Source organism: Convolutriloba macropyga, chromosome 3 (genome assembly GCF_964194025.1).
Source record: "Convolutriloba macropyga chromosome 3, txConMacr16.3, whole genome shotgun sequence".
NCBI classification, from domain to species: domain Eukaryota; kingdom Metazoa; phylum Xenacoelomorpha; order Acoela; family Convolutidae; genus Convolutriloba; species Convolutriloba macropyga.
The window spans coordinates 47,396,203-47,408,648 of NC_134470.1; the positions used below are offsets into that span (position 1 = coordinate 47,396,203).

Here is a 12,446-nt window from a genome sequence, read left to right on the forward strand (position 1 = left end):
TATTATTATTTTTATTATTATTATTATTATTATTATTATTTTTATTATTATTATTATTATTATTATTATTATTATTATTATTATTAGTATTATTATTATTATTATTATTATTATTATTATTATTACTATTATTATTATTATTTTTATTATTATTATTATTATTATTATTATTATTATTATTATTATTATTATTATTATTATTATTATTATTGTTATTATTATTATTATTATTATTATTATTATTATTATTATTATTATTATTATTATTATTATTTTTATCAACCAATCCTTTTAATTACTGGTTAAGGTTTTACATGCTCCACCTGCAGTCCGACATGCCCTGTGAATAGAATCAACTGGTCGTTGCTTTATTTGCCTTTTCTATTGTGGGACCTAAAACAAAACATTGTTCAGACAATGAAGTGATAATCGGTTTCGATATAAGATCTCACCAGGTGAAAGTTTGATGGGTACAATAGAATCATTTCTTCACAATAGATCTTTTCGATTTTTTAAGTTAAGTGTCAAGAATTTTTGAATTAATCTAACTTAAATCATACATTCAGTCTTGGCCACTGCACTGTTCATTTTGTTTTTCTTCCCATTTCAACTTGACTATTTAAGTCTTTTTAAAGTAGCTGTGACGAGTGATTCACGAGGAAGGCTGTTTTTAGCGGCGTTGTATTTTCAATTATTTCTTGGTAGTTCAAAATGTGTCTACTATTGTCTATCAAAATGTGCCTAGGGGTATTCGAAAATTCGTTTATTGTGATGTGTTCAGGCAGATTGAAAAAGTTAGTCATCAGCTTTTTGACGATAAACTTTTATTACAAAATTTTGAGCATGTGACGTATCTTTTTGCCTCTTGATAATTGAAAGAAAAGGGTTTTCCTTTTGGCAGATTGTTTCCGATGAATTATTATGATACAGTATGCTTCATTTAGCTACAATTTATATCGATTGCATTTATTTCTATCTTTTGTATTTTATTATCGAAAATTTTAGGGGTGCATTTATCACTTAAGCCCAGGTAGGAAATAAGCAATTATGCTGATTTGCTGATGACAAAAGAAATTTTGAGGAAAAGCTTTATTGCAATCCGGAACTGACAATGGAATTATTACACTCAATTTGCAGACTATTATGTCTCATCTACTTGAAAAGCACTTTAAATCGCAATGAACTCAATTCCACAGCTTTTCAAACAAATTTTTAATCAATATTTTCTCCCTTTTCTAAATAACAAATTCAACAGGCTTGTCAAAATCAGCAATAATATCATTATCACGAATATACGGTAAGTGTTTAACATTAAAGGTTAACCAGACAGCGACTGGTGAATACGATAAGAATTAGTTATTACTTCGTTAAAAAATTGTCTGAACTTATGTTTATGTGGACATTTCCATTTCGAATAGTTCTACATCAATTTTTTTTACTCCAGCTAATTTACTTCAGACAAACTCCAAAATAAGCTTGCCATGGTTGACTAAGAGCAAGACTCTTTTCCCTTAATCGAAATTGCTATCAATTCTGTCCAGATGAAATTTTGAATCTGGACCTACACACTCTAAATAAAGTTCAGGTCAATTTACCTAAAAAACACCTGAATTTACCTGAATCGTTCAACCAAATTGTTCCCACCTGAACTACACCAGAATTTAACTGAAATTTACCTGAAAAACTCCAGCGTCACTGGCTGAACTTTTACCTGAACTTGTCGGAAAATTACCTGAAAATGCACCTGAAAAGTTCAGGTAGTTTTTCTGGCTCAGGTATTGTTACCTAAATATCATTTGAAATTTTCAGGTGATTTTCAGGCAATGTATCTGAAATTCACCTGAACTCCGGACGGTTCAGGTAAATTTACCAGAACTTTTTTAGAATGCTTGTTAATTCAAATTAGCTCAAGAATGTAAGTAGAACTCACATCAATGGTTTGAACATGTATTCTTATTTACATTCGCTGTAGAATTTTGTACTTTGCTTAGGCTGACTAGCTGGGGACCGACTAGCGCCCAAAACTCTAACAAATTGAAAGGGGTGTTTTGATGGCTCTCGGACCTCTATCGGACTGTTTTTTTTCCCCACGCTGCTCTTGTCGGCTGTAAGAAACTCTAGTTAGAATAATGAATTGAGTTGAATAATCAAATAACATCAAATGAATAAACAGAAAATGTAAAAGATAACAAAATCAAATCAATAATCAACCAGAGTTTTATAATAAGATGGTTCACAACTATAACCAAATTCACCACTAAAGAGCTATTATTCTCTAACTCTACAGCTCTCAATTAAGCCGCTTGATCTAGATGCGGTTGATTGGTGTTCTCAAGCGTTCTGATTTTCAAGCGCGCAAACCGGTGTTCTGGTTTTATCAAGTCAATTCAACTCCCTCAACAATTTTTTGTTATCACATCTTCTCTACCTCAACGCCTTCTTTATGACCTCAACGCCTTCTTTATACATTGCTGACTTCTACTTCTTTATGACCTCAACGCCTTCTTTATACATTGCTGACTTCTACTTAAGCTATTCAAACTAAAACAAAAGCAGTATCAGACTCATGACGCTACCAATTAATCAACCGGTCAAACTATGAACTCAAGAATCTAAGCCTTATTTGGAAGTCTAAAGTTCCCCCCCCCCCATGGTATCTCTAAAACAAATTCCCTAGAATTGACAACAGCGGAACTTGCCTCAAGATGTGCACTAACTCCCTACCAAGTTTGATCACACTGAGGTTAATCCCGGATGATAACTAACTTTTACAAATTCGGTCCCTCTCAGAAAAACAATAGTGCAACCACTTAATTTCTAAGTAACCCTTTTTTTGTTCCACAAAAGCCTGGTCTGTCAAATGGCCTTGAATCGCAAGCCAACAGTCCTAATATGATTTTGATGGTAGCCAACTTTGGAAATTCAAATTCTATCCATTTTTATGGCAACTTTTTATGAGAAACGTAGGATTTTCCAAATTCTACACTCCTCCCTTCTAGAGTATTATTCTCCTGAATAATTGCTAAAACTGGCATTTGACCTACATCTTAACCAACCCTAAAGCTTCATGCATACCTTACTTTTTCTATAACTAAATCCTCAACACATCACTGCAGAGTTATTTGCCTAACGTAAGCCTAATAGACCAATTTGTGAACCATCGCTAACTACAAATGAGTATTAGTAGTACATCAACGCATTACTCCAGAACATTAATCAAGTTTACAGCAACTGAATTCAAATCAACAATTAAGGTTGAAACTACTAGAAGGATTATACAAAGTACAAAATTGTCTCTGTATGAAGATATAACACATATAACAACTAATAAAGAGGCAACTCAATAACAATCTCTGTTACGTCTTATCTACAAAAAAACCGATTAGTTGAACCATCGAAACTTTTCATCATTTCCCTCGGCCATCTCACCAAAAATTCTCCTTCAATCAATTTAGTAAACATCAATCCAATTAAATTGGTTCAACTCACCTATCTATTACTATTCCAAGGTTCATTTTATAAACAATGCAACTATTAAGCTCTACTTAATATTCACAAACCAAGTTTCTGTGTTTAACCACTGATTATACATGCACCCTCTACCAGTTACACTTTCGTAATAATATCAAGCAATAATATCGCAACATAAACAAACGTAATACCATTAAGCAATTTTTCGGACTCACTTTAGTACTCTACCGACCAATGATTAGACACAAAAACTAATTTGAAACACAAGATTAGATACTAAAATAAGACGAAGCTATCGTGCTCAAGACTAAGAAACAGACTGTACTTTCTCAAAATCTTTCTTCCTTCGATTCTTGAAAGGATGTCCGCCCATCTCCTCACTGGCCCAACACCTCACATCTGGAGGTCTCCTCCTCCAACATCATCTCTTCATCAGCTTCAGCCTGCTCCGTCTCGCCTTCCGACTTGCCTGAAGCCACATTGTCCCTCGTGACAACGAGTCTCGACAACCGTTGAAACAGAATCCTCTCTGACCGAACTCCTCCCTTCTGCTGTGGACATCGCCCGTCAACCCCATCATCTCAGAATGCAAATCGACTTTTGACTGAGGCTCCCGTCTTCTGCTGTACACGACATCACTTGTGCTATCAACAGGTGGACACCACAAAATAGACATTGAATCAACCTCCCCGCTTCTTCTTCCTAAGTCGTTTGACGTGCCCACAGAAAAGCGATAACTTTCCTTTCGAGGGCCGTGGCCCTGATTAACACAATTATACGCCACTCCCATTCTGAACCACAGGTCATCAGAGTCTCTTTCAACCATCCACACATTGTTCTGCCTTATCTCTCCCTCATTGATTCTCTGAATTTCCTCTGATCCCTCGACTCCTGTATTCAATTGGGGGTCCACATATCTGTCGTCCGATTTATCTGAGGTCATGCCATTAATAGTTTCTAGTTGTGACAAGGAGTTTCCAGCTTCACTGCCAAGAGTAGACCGAAAGTCCAGCTCATCGTTTGTGATCACACACAACACATCGGTTGGCAAGTCTGATTGCGCCTCCTCTACATCTGTATTGCCGATCGGTTCGTCAGTACTAGAGATTTCCTTGCCTTTGCCTAGTTCAACCTGCTTTCTACTTGTTTCATTCAACTTCTCAAACTTCCTCAAGTACCTCTTTGTATACCTTCCACCAAAACTCACACTTCGCCGTTTACCGAAAGTCAAACATGTTTCTCTTCCTGAGGACATCTTTAGCAGATGGGTTTTCTTGATTGCTAATACCACTCCGTGACCCTCTTCAACCCTCAATCTTAACCGAAGCCTCTGATTGCTACATTCCAAACTGCTCGAATGTTTTAGCACATACTCACATCCCTGCATACTTCCACCACTACTGGAAGGAAAGTTTGATGTGTCCATCGAACTCTCTTTAACTAATGGACCTTTTTCAGACCTTGAAACGTAATTCTTAAACACTTGATTGAGCTTTTTAAAACCTGTTTCTTGTCTCAACTTGTTTGTTTCCACCAATGAACATCCTAAGATCTGGTCCTGCTGATTCCGATTATTCTGTTTTCCTGCTAAGATCTGTGAGTCATTGGATCTCTCAAACTTCCAAAAACTTTTCATGATACCAAACATTAGAACAAGCAAGAACTCTAACCAACTCAAAACGTTTTCAACCGATGTCCTGAAAACCGACAATTTATCGCAAGATTCCACACGCCCTTGCCTATCCGTGACATCACTGCTTCCTCCTTCTCCAAGATGAACTTGACTAAAAGTCTCTACTACTTCGTTAGAGCTATGAAAATTGTCTGTCAACATAACGAGCGACTCTAAAACTGCATCCAACTGAGGAAAATCTGATGTAGCATCCCACTTCACAATGGTATCACGAGCTCTGCCAGTAATTGAACCTTTTTCTTCAAATCAACTGTTTCAAACTCGTTTAAAGCTGTAGTGCTCTCCTCAATTGAAACAACTAACGCAGCTTGCAGAACTTCCAATTCCTCCCTGATTACTGGTGCCGTATGTTCAAACACTCTTTGAAAAGTTTCCGCTCTCGCCATCGATAGAAATTGAGGTCGTTTCTGTAATTCGTTATCGGTACTCTTTGTATATTCCCCTGCCAATTTGCAGTGGTCAAGATTGCAAATCCAATGAGCTTTCTCTTTTGTTGGCTTTGGTACCGTAAACACCTCAGCTGTCCCCCAAGACACAACTCCTTCGGAAGCTCTCGAAATCACCTCGAGTTGCTCTTCTTGTTTAATTGAAGTGCAATTGTCAAACACCTCTTCCAAGTCAGCAACTGACGTGCTTGTTCCGCTCGATTCAAAAACTCCTGCTGTATCCCAGTACAGACATGCTTCATAACCCCTCGACAATACTTGAATCCTATCTCGTCTGTTCAAATTTTTGGAACTCTGGACTACGCTCCTATCCTTTTCAAAAACCTTAACTGCCCGTGTACTAGTTTCTAACTCAGCCTCAAACTCCTTAACCGCTGCATCCCCTTGTGGATTATTAACTGCCCAAAGCTTTAGCCATTTCCCTTTTAAGTCACCCGGGTTGCCACTCCACTCAACCTGTCTACAAATTTCTCCAGTCCTATTTGTTTGTAAATCTGTACATCGCCAGTGTCCAGAACTAACGCTGGCGGGGTAAACGGAACCATTACTTTTCTCTCTAACTTTATTTTTGTTTCGAAAAGACTCCACTTCATCTCTACTAGATACACAACCCCTTCTCTCAACTACACACGGGACTTCGTCAATTACAGTGTCAATCTCTTCATTCAAATTAGCTCTAAGATTGTCCTCAGCTAGACATTCCGCAAAAGTTCTAAGAATGGACTCTATCTCTCTCACATCAACTTCACTGCCTCCTACTAGTGACAAAACCTCAGGTGACAAGAGATCTAAGCAGTCGCAGTTCTTCTCTTGAGTACAAACAGCCAACTCATTCTGTTCAGAGCGAAACTCAACTTCCTCATCCTCACTGCCCCCATTGTCAGAGTCGCTATTGGGAAAGCAGTCATCACCTCCATTTTTCGCTGAAGAGTTGTCAACGTAATAGACAAAACCTTCAGGCGTAACTATTTTCTCCAACTTAGACAAGAATTTTCCCCTATTCTCTTCCTGTAGTCTTCTCTGCTCTTTGCTGTCTATATCAACTAGCATCAAGGTCTCACGGCGCTGCTTTTCCTCAATTTTCTTTTTATTTCGTGACTGTAACTCTCTATCGCCGAATTCTTTTTCTTCATCAAAATATTTGCATTCTTCAACTTCATTTCCTCGACACGCTTCTTCATCAAAACTTTCAATTGACTCCTTTTTGAAATCTGTAGAAGCAACATTTGTCTCAAGCCATTCACTAGGGATCACGATTATTTCCTGTCCGGTTTTTTCATCGTACCGATACTTAATACCTACTTGCTCTGCTCCCAACATACTCAGACCTAATTGTTCTGCTTGCTCCTCACTCAACGGAAGCAAATCTATCACGTTCCGGAATTTCCTCATTGCTTCATCTTGGCTACTACATCCTGTTTTCTTTAATTCCGAACCATTTTCACTAAGCTCAAATTTTTCCTTTGAGTACCCGCTTAAAGAGTCTTTTATCCTGCCTTTTGCTTGACCATTCTCACTCTTCGCTTTCTCTTCCGTTACAACTCCTCCCCTACTTCTACTACTGTCCGTACAATCACAGTTTTCTTCTCTACTTATAGAGAGCCTCTCCCCAATGATGTCAAAGTATTGCTCTAGCGACATTACCACTTCACCAGTTTCCGAAAACCAGAATCTAAAAGGCAAATCCAAAACCGCTTGCAACGCCCATCCTCTCAATAGACCAAGCATTGACGACATAGCTAGATCCTCAATCATTTGTAAAACGTCAACAACGTCAAGGTAGTACAACTTCCAGTCCTCCCAATTCGGAAACCTTTCCGACGGGAAATACTCTACAAACGGGAACACACTCCAATCCATGTTTACTAAACAATTACGAATTTCTTTTTTCCTCTACTTATTTGTAGTGTTCCTCAGCTCTAAGTCTTTCTACTCTGTCTAACAGTCCTCTCTGTCTGAAAATATCCCTTAGCCTCTCACTTCTGCAAAGCCCGATCCCTTCACTATTATCAGTAACTAGTGTTCCTCTAACCTCACTTAATCTCCTTTACCACTCTACACTAAAGTCCTGCTGCTTTTGAACCACCTCTGGCCTACTTTGCGAACTTCTTTTTGCTCTCTCCCTCAGAGTCAAACTCTCTAACTCGTGTTCCTCCAGTTTGAAAAGAAAAACAAAAACCGCGTGGAAAATTCCTCTGCCTCAAATCTAACCTCTCTGTACTCTACTCTATTCTCACCAAACCTTACACACGCAACTATCACTTGCCAAATACCAGCTTGCCAACTTTTTGTTCCAAGCTCTCGATACTTTGAACTGGCCCTCTTCTTCTCAAGGAAGCCAATTACTAACAATGACAGTCTTGAATAACTTGCTCTCACTTAGCTTTTCTCTCTTTAGACTACCTATTTCTCACTTCTCTCTCTCTTTACCTTGCCTCACAAATCTCTTGATCTTGGCCAAGGCCCTGTAACAACCTTCTTCTAAGAAAGCCGATACTCTACTCAATTCTCTGTACAAACTCAGTCTCACGCAACTTACACTCTTGAGTAAGTCAAAACTCACACTCTCTATCTTCTAGTCTCAAGAAAAGCTAAATGTTAACAATACCAACAGTCGAACTCCAACTCAACTGAAAACTTCTCTGCACACTCGCACTCTTTCTCTCTCTCTCTCTGTCAAGACCCGACTTGATTCTGTCCACGGATTTCTCTTTCTTCTTCACTCGCTGTCGCACAAGTCAATTCTTCACTCTCTTGTTGCTCGCACTTGCAAAGTCCAACGTCCAACTACAACCACCACAGCCGCCAATCCACTCCAACCGTCAAGAAGTCTCGAGAAAGCCCACCCAGGAGCGCCACTGTAGAATTTTGTACTTTGCTTAGGCTGACTAGCTGGGGACCGACTAGCGCCCAAAACTCTAACAAATTGAAAGGGGTGTTTTGATGGCTCTCGGACCTCTATCGGACTGTTTTTTTCCCCACGCTGCTCTTGTCGGCTGTAAGAAACTCTAGTTAGAATAATGAATTGAGTTGAATAATCAAATAACATCAAATGAATAAACAGAAAATGTAAAAGATAACAAAATCAAATCAATAATCAACCAGAGTTTTATAATAAGATGGTTCACAACTATAACCAAATTCACCACTAAAGAGCTATTATTCTCTAACTCTACAGCTCTCAATTAAGCCGCTTGATCTAGATGCGGTTGATTGGTGTTCTCAAGCGTTCTGATTTTCAAGCGCGCAAACCGGTGTTCTGGTTTTATCAAGTCAATTCAACTCCCTCAACAATTTTTTGTTATCACAACTTCTCTACCTCAACGCCTTCTTTATGACCTCAACGCCTTCTTTATACATTGCTGACTTCTACTTCTTTATGACCTCAACGCCTTCTTTATACATTGCTGACTTCTACTTAAGCTATTCAAACTAAAACAAAAGCAGTATCAGACTCATGACGCTACCAATTAATCAACCGGTCAAACTATGAACTCAAGAATCTAAGCCTTATTTGGAAGTCTAAAGTTCCCCCCCATGGTATCTCTAAAACAAATTCCCTAGAATTGACAACAGCGGAACTTGCCTCAAGATGTGCACTAACTCCCTACCAAGTTTGATCACACTGAGGTTAATCCCGGATGATAACTAACTTTTACAAATTCGGTCCCTCTCAGAAAAACAATAGTGCAACCACTTAATTTCTAAGTAACCCTTTTTTTGTTCCACAAAAGCCTGGTCTGTCAAATGGCCTTGAATCGCAAGCCAACAGTCCTACTATGATTTTGATGGTAGCCAACTTTGGAAATTCAAATTCTATCCATTTTTATGGCAACTTTTTATGAGAAACGTAGGATTTTCCAAATTCTACATTCGCCGAATAAACTTTACTTTGGCAACAGTTGATGCGATTAGCACAGCTTGAGTAGCGAGAAAACGTAAATTTGAAATGCAAAACGTGAAATCTGATTTTTGCACGAAGTACAGCAAAAAAAAAGCAAAAATGTGGAAAATGCTTCCAAATAATTGCGAGTATATTTCACAATTTAGTCAGCGCTGTTGCACGGAACTCCTCCACCACCCGCAACACCACAAAGCCGCTCGTATGTCAAGTTTGCTATTTTGATATCACTTGCGCGCTTATGATCAATAAACATTCTTTTTCAGCGCCATATTAAAATAAAATTGGTTTTAATTATAGAATTTCTGAGATAATTATCTACATCCGAGCTCAAAAAGCAATAAACTCAAGTCCAAATAACCAATTGCAGATCTTTCTCTGTTAAATGGCTCTTACAAATACTATTTGCAGTTGAAACGCAACTTGGCACATTTTATGCCCAAATCTTGATATAGACAAAAATGTCTCCGAACACCTTGCCAAAGTCTTGACAAGATCTTATCAAGACATAAAAAATCTGTTAAAAAATGAGGCAGGGTTTGTCAAGATAAGGCATTTCATCCGTATAAACAACTTTCCAGTTTAATTTTAAACACATTTCCTCACTTATCAAGGTCACAAAGAGTTCAGTTAAACGTGAGTCATTGCTGAAAAATTTGGCTGCTTGGTTTTTATTCAAAATTGCGTGAACAAACACGTAGACACCAGTTGGTATGTACATTTTTATGGTGAATCGTTTCATCCTGCATTCGTCAGTTATTTTTTACACGCGTCACCAACACTATCCGGTAACTAAAAATGAATCACCCCAAACCCTCTGACGGTGGCCGAGATAGTTTTCTATTGACACGAAGTGGAGTGATGGAAACCTCAGAGTGGAAACATCAAAACACTGCTGTCACGCTGAAATTCAGGTTGCTCATGAAACTTAAAATTTCCTACTCAATCTTTTTGCGAATGAAGCTCAACAAAAAAGACACTGAAATATCTCAGAAATGAAAAGTTAAAAGTTTTTTAAATTCTAATACTTATTTACTTCAAACAACTTATTTTGCATTCGTCCTGATAACAAATTGTTTGTATAAATTTGTGCAGATTACAAGTTTTGTGAAACCCAGTTGCTTTAAGAACGAAACGTTTTTTTTGATGCAGTGCTTCACACCTATTATTTATTAGAACCAAAATTCAATGGGGAAACGGGCTCCATATGAAATAGGTGATTGGCTTTAATTATAAATATTCATTTCCCGGCATATTTGTAACTAAAAATGAGACTTGTACGTGCACTTCAGTAAATCAGTAGCAATAATACAGCAAATGGTTTACTTAATCATTATCTAGGTTATGTAAAATTCGGAAAAGTCTGGTTACAGCCCCGATTTCGATATCATGAAATCAAGAATGTTTTTCTCAAGTACATTTGATATCGCGAAGATTCATTTTTACATATTGATTCAAAAGAAACATCTGGTGACAACAGTGTTCTTAAATAACAATCGTAAATTGATTCTTTTTTAGTAATGTTTGTTTCAAAAGCAGTCAATTTTTGAAATATTCCAAATCTCAGATCAAAAAGTTTCGCATTTTTCGACGGGAGCTTTGTAAACGATAAATTTGGACAGTTAGGTTGACCGGACAAGTTTGTCATTTTCCCTGCAAAGATTTGGCTGCCTTTAGATAGAAAAGAGGACTCCAATAGTATTAACTATTTTCGTTGTCAGCAAGAATCCACATAATGGATCAGAACAATTGTTTCGATAGCGAATGAACAATTTACAATGTCTAACAGATTGTACGTTACGCTTCAATTTGATACCTGAATAGCGGTTCCAGGATACACAAGAGCTGTTGTCAATAACAAGAGATGAATGCTGAAAAATGAGAGCCAACTTTCACTAATGGAAACAAAACAGATAAAAAGAATTAGAATTTTTTCATATTCATTTTAGGCAAAGGCATCTCGAAAAAAAGTTATAGAAGATCTTAAAATTAGGGGAATGGAAATCGGCGTCTTTTTTCTAAAATGTTTTTATTATTTATGATATCATCGCCATTTTTCCGTTTCTGAGGCATTAAAATATATTATATTTTGAAAACAATTTTTTATCCTTGTGATAATTACTGATTTTTGGGTGTGGGTTTTTTGTTTAGCTATCATATCAAATGCTTTTTATAATGATAATATGGTCATAGAGTTTTCGTTGTTATATCTTTTTCTCCGTGCTTTTTCGTGGTTGTGGATTGTGACTTTTCAATTGAATGCCCTCAATCTACATTATAGTTTTCTACTTAATTTGATATAAATTAACGCAGTTTGAAACAGTTTGGAATAACTTCTGCTCGGTTATGGAGTTCGCAAGCATAAAGAAAAACGAAGAATAAAATGGTTCTCATAGCTGAAAGTAGATTTACATACAAGAAGGCTCGGTAATGTGCGTTTGCACATTAATTTCCGACTCCGCTCATAAACATTTTTCACTTAATTGTCTACCAAACGAGGAAGAGATAAAAAAATTAACATATCAACATATCGTTCAACAAACTACTAAAGGAATAAAACAATCTACTCTAGATGGTCTATGAGACCTGTGACTACCATAATATGACTACCAGAAAAGACGGCAATAAAAATCAAATAGCTACAAATATTAATTACGACAAAAATTACTTGCTCATTTTTTGAAAACCACTAATAACCAAATCAAAAGGGCATCAGATAAAATTTATACTAAGAAGACTAACCGGTACTTTTTGGAACAAAATATGCGATTTTTCCTCAATGCGACTTGGCAACAAGTTGACTAGAAATGAGCAAAAGCGGCAAAAGTTTAATAAAACATTGCTTTTTTAAAAAGTATTAAATTCGAACTGATTAGAAACATTACGCATCAAAAGAAATCATTGAGAGAGTCTTTTATACCTCAATAGAGAGCAA

At 37.0% G+C, this 12,446-nt stretch overlaps 1 protein-coding gene across 2 annotated transcripts in view; it reads left to right on the forward strand.

The window, feature by feature from the left end:
* Positions 1–12,446, forward strand: part of LOC142337099 (uncharacterized) — a 92,005-nt gene that overhangs the window by 36,553 nt on the left and 43,006 nt on the right. Inside the window, exon 1 of one of the 2 annotated variants that reach the window (XM_075386178.1) lies at positions 1,165–1,297. The exons of the other annotated variant lie outside the window; for it this stretch is intronic. The gene's annotated coding sequence lies outside the window, so the exon portion shown is untranslated. Of the gene's footprint in view, positions 1–1,164; positions 1,298–12,446 lie in introns of those variants that run through there. 2 annotated transcript variants of the gene reach the window in all.